The sequence below is a fragment of the Mus caroli genome, chromosome 8 (genome assembly GCF_900094665.2).
Source record: "Mus caroli chromosome 8, CAROLI_EIJ_v1.1, whole genome shotgun sequence".
In the NCBI taxonomy this organism is placed as follows: Eukaryota; Metazoa; Chordata; class Mammalia; order Rodentia; family Muridae; genus Mus; species Mus caroli.
Window position 1 is genome coordinate 33,366,746 of NC_034577.1, and position 9,994 is coordinate 33,376,739.

Below are 9,994 nucleotides of genomic sequence, written 5' to 3' on the forward strand. Positions count from 1 at the left end.
CCCTCTCCCTCTCCCTCTCCCCTCTCCCCTCTCCCCTTTCCCTCTCCCCTCTGTCTCTCTCTGTTTGTGTGTGTGTGTTCTGTGTTCTTCTCCAGACAGCTTTTTCTTGCTATTCTAAAAACTCTCTGGTTGAGACAGAACTCTCTGCTAGTAAAAATTCTAAAATCTCTCTGGATAGCTCATGGGTTTTCTAACCAAAGTAAGAAAAGCTGCTATAAAAAATTATTGGATCTTCTGGCAAAGTCAGACATCCTGTTAGAAAAAAAGTCTTGAAGAGCTGTTTTAGCTCTCCAAAGATTGCCATATGTCATCTCTCTACAGAAAAATTCTAAAGAACTGCTAAGGTGTTCGGCTAGCTCACCTCATACATACCAAAAGGCCCAGTTTTTTATTTACATATCAATTCAATCATTTGCTTCAGGTTTCCTTTTCGTCATCCTATGAATCAGCATCCTGTGACCCAGCCCTTTGATTCTTAGAAGACAGCAAGCATACATTTTTTTCTTAACTTTGCAGACGAATTCAGAGATCTGTCTACCTTTGTTAATCATCAACAATAAGCTAGTTGGGTGGGACAATGTCCTGAAATTACTATTTCTTCCACAACCGGGCCTGGACTAGTTGTGTGCTTGAATGACCTTGAACTCAAGAATCTGCCTGCATTTCTATCTGCCTCTTTGTATCTTTCTGACAAGCTGGCTTGTGGTGTAGTTACCTCTGTTTCTTTAGACACGGGAGCCCTGTCCCAGGGGTAGGAACCATGTCATTCTGTCCCCACCAAGGCAATGCTGGGCTTAGCATATGAGAAAGGATAGGAAAGAAAAGGCCAGACTGCCAGGAAAGAATGAATTGGTATTGGTGCAGCCATTCAAATAAGTGAATATAAGACCAAGTAGGATATGATGATAAAATTTCTACATATATCAGTTGTGAGTAGTTATACTTAATGAATGCATAAACATGCAAAGGCTATGTTCATAAATAAACTGTAAGACCCCAACCCTCTGTCAATGGTACTTACTTTGAGATGCCCCCAGTGAGACACTGAGATGCAGTTGGATCTCATCTCACTGAGTGCAAGAGGTTTATTTTCCAGAGCAGTGGGGTCGACCTTCAATTAGTCTTTCAAGGTGAGTTACTAGAGGGCGACCCTGAATGGCTATTACAAGCAGTTTTTATACCTCTTAGGAGCACAGGTTACATCAGCAAGGTTACAGTTCAAACTTATTGGCTAAGCATATTGACCTTTAAATCTACTGGCTAGCAAGCATGACACACATTTGAACTCTACCTGGGACGTTCCAGAGGGTCAGGTGACTATCAATCAGTACATTCTGAGAACGTTTTACTCAAGAATGTTTCAGTGGGTGGAGAATGGAGCTTGGCCTAACCTTGACCCTAGGCAGGAGGGGGAAGCTGTAAGGTGGGTGTGGGACTGGAAAAAGCCCTTAGGGTCGCTCAAAACGTGAGCAATTTGAGCAAACATTTAACAAAACTGGAGTTCATGTTGGATGCAGTTACTAGGTGGTTCTTGCTTCACAATGGCCTGTTAATTTGCCTTATAAACCTGGAGTAATTGTTGTTTCAGAGGTATACTGCCTCTGTCTGCTAACCTCGGTCTAGTCCTGGACATTTCTACTCTCCATGCAATCTAATCTAGGCCTAGAATGTTTTCAGCCTCTGATACTTGCTGTTGAATAACCTCACCTATTCCTAGTTCTTTCTGAGCTCTGGCTCCTAATTCAACTCAACCGCTCAAAGTCCTCTCCAGGCTAAATATTTCAATATGACTTCTCTCTATCAGCTTTTCCTGAAATGCTCTGTTTGGCTTCTTACTAACTTTGGCAATTTGTCCTGTTCTGGTTCCTTCTCATTCTCTGGCTCGTTTTATATTCATCTGTGTCTAGCTTGTTCTATCTCTGCAACCTGTGTCTATACAACTGACCCAGTAAAGCTGTCTCCTTCTTCTTTTTTTTCCTCAGTCTGCCCTGTTCTTTAAGTAGCATCCCTTTCCTCTCCCTTCTCATGAGAATTGGGCATATCCTATTCTGTCGAACTGTTCCCAGATTCTCACTTTTGCCACTCAATTATGCCTCACTTTCAAACATGGGTGCTTCCTTCTACAAACTACCTTTACCTTCATCGATTGGGAGTAAGAGTGTGCACTAAGGGGTAAATCTGTTGCAGCCAGAGGGATTAAAGGTGTGTGGTAAGACCATACAGCAACTTTTTCCAGTAAACAACACAATCTTGGATTCACAGTGTGATAAAATATCCTGCCACAAAGGCCAATAGTTTGATTTTGTTCTCTGTCATGCTAACACTTAGGAGTGTTCTTATTCATAAAGTGTGTGTACTTATATATATGAACATTGATTATAGATACGTTTATTCACCAACAGAATAATAACAACAACAAACCAAGAAATGTAGGATGGGGATGGGAGAGAGAAAGAGAGAGAGAGAGAGAGAGAGAGAGAGAGAGAGAGAGAGAGAGAATAAACCAGCATCATCTGAAGTTAGTGTCTACTTTAAGTGAAGGGCAAATGGGCACTTTCATTTTTCCTACCATCATGTGTCATTGATCAGACTGGAGGTACTAATGAACATTATAAAATTGTGAAAGACATGCTGGGAAGAACTGGAAGGAAAGAGTTAAAATTCTTTGTTAATATTCACAGAATAATTAAGAACAAACTATAAACATTGAATCAACCAGAAGCAAGATATTAAATTAGTTTGTAGAAATTTATGGTGTTTTCTTATATAAACACTACTCTGGAGATTCAACAACCTCAAAGACTCTATGTATAATAATTTAAAAAGTTAGAAATATAGAAATAAAATTAATACAGAATATGTAATATCACTCTGGGAAAAATTAAAAATAATTCTGGAAAATTTAAAGATAGTTCTGACTCAAATGAAAATATATTTGATGATTACAGAACTTAGTGTAACTCCTTTGAGTCAAGTTCTCTTTGAATAACATGAACTGACTGTGAAATTTGAATCCTAATAACAGAGCTAACAGTGTGAGCCACCACGTCCTATCTTTACAGTCTTTACTTTGTCTTTGAGCTAAGATCTTATTGTATAATCTAGACTGGCTTTGACCTTTCCATTCTACAGTTTTGGTTTGCTGAGTGCTAGGTATGTAGGAGTGTACTACTATTCTTAGCAAAAATTTTAAATAAAATTCCTCTCCCAGTTAATTTATCATTTTGGCTATGCCAAAGGAAAACAGTCTCTGTTTCTGGTGTTAAGCAGATTTTAAAGTTTACATGAAAAAAAAAAATCCAGGGAAAATAAAATGAATTCTTTTTAGTTTAAATTCAACTAGTAGATTAATCTGGTGGCTGTATTTCCTTACCTTTGCTAGTCCCCCAAAACTATACACAGAAACCATGAAGTATGTGAAGGCACATAAGCCATTAATTGTGCTAAGCCCTAGACATACCTGTGTATTACTTCTTTCAAAACTAAAGTTCTTAGGTTATGTACCATGAAAAGCTAATCACTAATGAAGCTGTACTTCAATAGTTGGGGATTGATTTATATTAACCCCCTATGCTAATTTGACTATCTCCCAGACATGACCCCAATACACTTGCTTCTTATTATTGATCTGACTCTTTGGGCTTCAGGTATGTTTCCATGATCTCTCTCCAGACACCGTCTTTATAGCTCCATCTCCTCTATCCTTCTGCCCATCTGAAACCCCCTCTTTCTTTCCTCCCCCTTGTACGAAGAAGCTTCTGCCCTATTCTCTTTTGCCATTGGGTGCCCAGCCATTGGGTGATCAGCCACTGGGTGATCAGCATTTGTTGATAAGGCAGAGAACAAATGGTAAGAATTGTTTACATAGACCTGAGGCAAGAGCTTCTTGGTATGAGCATTAAAATGCCATGTCCAGATTGAAACAAAATAGAGGGCAGAGACATTAGCATTTGAATAATACAAGGGTAAACTTAACACAGTGTACAAAAATATGTCTACAAGGGAAACCTTGGAGAAGGATGATAATGAGCATCACTCTACTACCCTTAAAGCCTAATAATTACCCTGAGAAACATTCTGACAGAAGAACTCACAGAAAGAGAGAAGCAAACTTTGGAATTGCAAAAATTCTGGCAGAAGAATTCATATACTAGAGAAAGAGAGACAATGGTTCTGGATTGACCAAGTACATATTGAAAAATATACTATAAACATAAGGAGAAATTACAAAAAAAACTATCTTGGTAATCTGAGCATATGGAAGGGTCTTCAGACTCTATATGAAACCTAGGTAAATTAATATGAATATATTTAGCACAATGTCAATAAAGATGGATATATGTAACATAACAAATAAAATTATTTGGGGCTAAAAATATAAAAGAGTCAAATGATAAAAGAGGTAAAATTATTTGAAATTTCTGAAGCAAAGTGTCTATTCCACACTATAAAATTTTTAAAAATTAAAGGAGATGAAAGGCTTTTTTGGAAATTGGCAAAGCATATGAACAGACTGTTCACTGTAACAGGCAAAAATAAAATTCCAGCTTCATTTATAATTATAGAAATGAAAATTAAAGCATTTTAATAATAAATTAAAATTAATACATTTTCAGCTGTCCAATTGCCAGAAAGTTTAAAAATACAGACATATTCTGATTGTGAATTATGGAAAAAGCATGTACTCACAGAGCTGAGGGTAGAGCATAACAATAAGGTAAAGAACCTTGTATGGTATATCACTAATTTGCCTTTATCCTTTCCCTGCCAATCTAGAACTCCAGCCTGATGCAGAGCCTCAGTAATGCAAAACCACTGTGTTGTTTATAGCATTCACATTTGAAATGACATTACTAAGGCTGTCCCTATTCAACAAGGATTTAAAACCATATTATTGATTGTAGATTTGTTCCTTGAACCATTTGAAGGCACATAAGCCTTTAACTGTGCTAAGCCCTAGACATACCTGTGTATTATTTCATTCAGTCTCAAAGTGCTTAAGTTGTCTTCCAGGAAAAGCTAATGGCCAATGAGTCTTAGAATCAGGAACCCATTTCAAGAATACACATGAACATAAAAATCCCAGTCCTCAGACCCATGACATAATAATTTCAAAATCCGCACCCCTACAATACCCTGCCCCTAAAGAGGCAAGTCCCTGTTCATGCCATTTATTCAATATGCAACCTTTCCCCCTTCTTTTCTATAAATCCTCTCAAAATCTATGAATCCTTGAAGCAGGTTTGAGCTTAAGACTCCTGGCCTTGCTTCTTGGCTATTAATTAAAGCTTTACCTCTGAAAAATTTTAATGAAAACTTACTATGTAAAGTTTCTGTCAGCTCCTTGCTCAAAGACATCAGCTACCAGAGAGGCTAGGCCTAAGTTATAGAGAGACCAGGGTGCAATATAACTGGAGGTTTTAATGTGAAAGCCTCAGTTCCAACAGCTAAACTTGGATACCTGTCCCCAGTACACTAATTAGGGATAAGTAATGAAGAAAAGCAGAGTGAAGAGATGAATGTATTCAATATGCCCTTGTTGGGAAGAACAGATAAAGGGGTCCATGACAAGAACGTGTGGTTTAGGCAGAATTAGGCAAGGTGCAAAAGGTATACATAATTCCATTAACATTTCTGGTTCCAGTTCATCAAGATAGTCAGAGGAGAATGTACTGCTGTTATCACTTGAGGGCATCAGTCTGGTTTTGCAAGATGATCATTTCTGTTCTAGGATGCAGTTTGACTCCTGAGAATTGCTTTCAGTTTTAAGAGAGAGGTGGTCTATTCTATGAGGATTTGTTCTTCTTAGAATCCAAGGTGACTTGAAGTTTAGAACAATGACATACCTCTGTGCTTTCAGCCTTGAAGGAAGATGGGGTTATTCAGACAAGCACTCTTTGCATGATTTCATGCTGACTTGCAGAGGTAAGGAGGTGATCCAAAGTAAAAGAGACAGCTATAAAATGAAGGTAAAGATGCCAATTGTTTTTCTGTTTTAGTGACCTTGTGGGCCCAAGTAAGGAGTAGGTGCTTTTTTTGAAGGAAGAGTTATTCCAGTGGGAAAAAATGTGCTAGCTGATCAGAAATTGGCCTGAATCTTATCCCAAGGACCATTTTATCTAACACATAAGCAAAGAGCTTATAATGTATTTTTATCCACAGATGGGTGTGTGTCACGGTTATACATTAATCATGCAGTGGTCCATCTCTGTAATATACTCTCTAATGTTATATGAAGGTCAACACTCAGATGAGGATCTCCAAATTTAAAGAAAGACTACAGAGCCTGAAATTTGTTTTGTTTTGTTTTATTTGTTTTTGTTTTTTGATTTTTGAAGTATTGACACTACCTGTTATTATTTTAATATTTTCTTTTTTAGCTTTTATTTCTATGTGTATGTGTGCCTATGCTTTCAGGAGCCCAAAGAGGCCATAAGAGGATGACAGGTCCCCAAGAACTAGAATTACAGGCAGTTGTGAGCTTCCATGTGGGTACTGATAAATGAACCAAGGTCATCTATAAGAATAACAAGGGCTCTTAACCTCTGAACCATCTTTCTAAACCTGTTACTGTTTTAATTATTTAGACTGAATTCACAATTTAAACACTACATGAAGGTTTTCTTGTTTTTGTTGTTGCTTTTTATTTTTTAGACAAGGTTTCTCTAGGTAGCCCTGGCTGTCCTGGAACTCATTCTGTAGACCAGCCCGGCCTGTCTCAGAAATTCTCCTGCCTCTCCCTCCCAAGTGCTGGGATTAAAAGTGTGGGCAACCACTGCCCGGCTAGAAAAAGGTTTAAAAAGTATTTGCAAAGGACATTTTGCAAAACCAAGTTTATCCATTGGTCATCACCTGTATTAGTTTCCATGCAGGGAAGTTAACAATGCTTTGCTCAATAAAAAGCAAATAACATGCTTTTTAAAGAGTCACATTAGCTGCAATATAAAATAAAACACAATGAAAATTGACCCAACTATTTACTGTCCACAAGAAAAAAAAAAGAGAGTTAGGAATATATATACATACATATGCACAAACCTAGAGTCCAATGCTGAAAATCAAAGTACCAAGCAAACAGATGCTTCAAACAAACTGGAATAGCAATTATTTTTACTTATAAACTGGACTCCAGACAAGAACAATCAGAAGAGATGAAGAGCAGGAGTGCATATTGGTAAAAAGAACAAGTCATTAAGGGGACGTTATTACTCTAAGTATTTATATGCCAAGCCTTGAAGTAAAAATTCCATAAAACAAACACTAAAAGGAATACAGACCACATAGATGCAGACATAGCAATAACGGTATCTCCAATTCTGCATCGTCATGTCTAAATAGGTCAAATACAAAATCAGCAAATAAACCTTAGAGCTTAGGTGCACCACAGGTCAGTCGGGTTTAACAAATATATACAAACATTCTACCCAACAAATAGCAACTATACATTTCCTAATATTGACCACATTCCAAGCAATAAAGCAATATTTAAATAATATAAAAATCAAAACTAATTCCTTGCAATTTTTAGTCATTGGTGTAAAACTAGAAAAAAAATAACCTTAGAAAATATGTAATTATTGGGACAATGAACAATAATACACTTTTGACCATATAGTGGATCAGTGACATAGGGCAGAAATGAATGAAATGGAGACTAAGATATCATACCCAGAACTGATCAGAGAGCTAGTTCTTTGAAAACATTAATAATTCTAACTCCTCACTGAACTAATCAAAAGGGAATGAAGACCCAAATTATTGATATTATAGATGAAAACGGAGTTGTTACAACAGTTTAGTGAAACCCAAAAAACCATCAGGGAATACTATGAAAGCTTGTATTTCACACAGTTGGAAAATGTGAAAGAAATGGAGAAACTTCTTATTGTTCATGCCTACTGAAATTCAAGCCAGGAGATATAAACATCCTGAGAAGACCCATGAAAAGTAGGGAGAATAGAACAATAAGTGAGTCTCCCTACAAAGAAAACCCCAGGACTAGATGGCTTCACTGCTAAATGTTACCAAACTTTCAAGGAAGATCTGATAGCAACACTTCTCAAACTCCTATAGACAGGGGGCAGGGGATGAATATTATTGAACTCATTTTGTGAATTCACAATAGCCCTGATCCTAAAACCTCAGGAAGACACAAGAAAAATACAGGTCAGTCTTGGTGATGCAGAAAAATTAAAAAAAAACCCAAAACTTCAAAAATATACTCAGTAACCAAATTCAAGATAATAAAATGAAGGAAATCATACATCATAAGGGATGGAAGATTGGTTCAATATATTCAAATTACTAGACATAATATCAATGTTATCAATAGACTTGAACATGTAAATTGTGGTTCATTTCAGTAGAGGCAAAAAGGCATTTGACATAGTTCAACAAACATTTATGATAAAAGTCCTAGAGAAATTAGGATATATGCAGGATACCTGTTGTGGCTATTTATTTAATTTTTCAATTTGACACATGCAAAGTTATCTGGGATTAAAAAATACATTTGGAAAAGTGCCTTCATCATTTTTGCCTATAAGCAAGTCCATGGAACATTTTCTTGATTGATGTTTGATGTGAGAGGGTCCAACACCGATGGGTAGTGCTACCACTGGGTAATATGTCCTGGGTTGTATAGAAAATAAGCTAAGCAAGCCACATAGACAAGTAAGTTAGCAGTCCATGGCTTCTGTTCCAATTCTTGCTTCAAGCTTCCTACCTTTAATGCTCATCCTGACTTCACTTCATGATAGATTGTAAGCTATAAGATAATCTAAGTCCTTTACTTCTCAAGTTGATCTTGATCATTATTTCACCATAGCAAAAGAAAGCAAACTAAGAAAGACTATGTATAGGAAACCTATAGGCATCTTTATAATAAATGAAAAAAAAAACTTGATGCTTTTTTCTCTAAATACTGGAAGGAAACAAGGGTAGCTACTTACACCAATCTTCAACATATTTCTTGATGTCTATTTGCAAATGGCATGCAAGACCCTATGGACACTACCTAAAAACTCCTGAACCTATTAAACACTTTCAGTAAAGTTGCAGGTTACAAAATCAGCATACAAAAATCAGTTGCATTTGATATCAGCCAGCACATCAATCATTGGGAAAGAAATCAGGCAATGTAGTTCATTCATAACAGTCGAAATATTATAAAGTATCTAGAATTAAGTCCAATGAAGGGTGCCGAAAACCTCTACCAGGAAAAGTTAAGACACTAAATGATTAAATGACATTTTATTCTCCTGTGTTGACAGAATTAGTGTTGTGAAAATAATTGTACTGACAAAAGCACCCTGCAGTTTCAATGCAATTCCCACCAAAATTTGAAGGAGTGTCTTCACTGAACTGGGAAAGAAAACCCTACAGTTCCTATGGACAAACTAAAGACCATGGACAGACAAAGCAAGTCTAAGCATATAGAAAACAGACAGAGTCATCATGTTATCTGATCTCAAACGGTACCACAGAGCCATAGTGATAAGACAGTCAATAGACAAGTAGACTAAAAACATCTAACAGAAGACCAGAATAATACCATAGCACAGACACCTAATTTTGACAAAGGGATGTATAACCTTCTCTGAGAAAAACCCTTTCATCAAATGTCCTACTCAAAATGCATATCTGTTTGCAGAAGCATGATCTCGCCCTGCACACAACTAACTCAAATGATATGAAAGAACTCAATTTCAAAGCAGAAATTCAGACGTTTCTAAATGAAAATATAGAGAAAACATTTCTAGATACAGGTATAGACAAATAGGTTTATATTAAGTAAAAAAGCATAAGAGCTATAAAAGAAACTAGCAACAAGATGGACAGCCTACATGATGAAAATGGGTAGTTTCGCCTTCGCTAACTCTATTTAAGAATGGGCCAATTGGACATAGTACTACCGGAGGATCCAGCAATACCTCTCCTGGGCATATATCCAGAAGATGTCCCAACCGGTAAGAAGGACACATGCTCCACTATG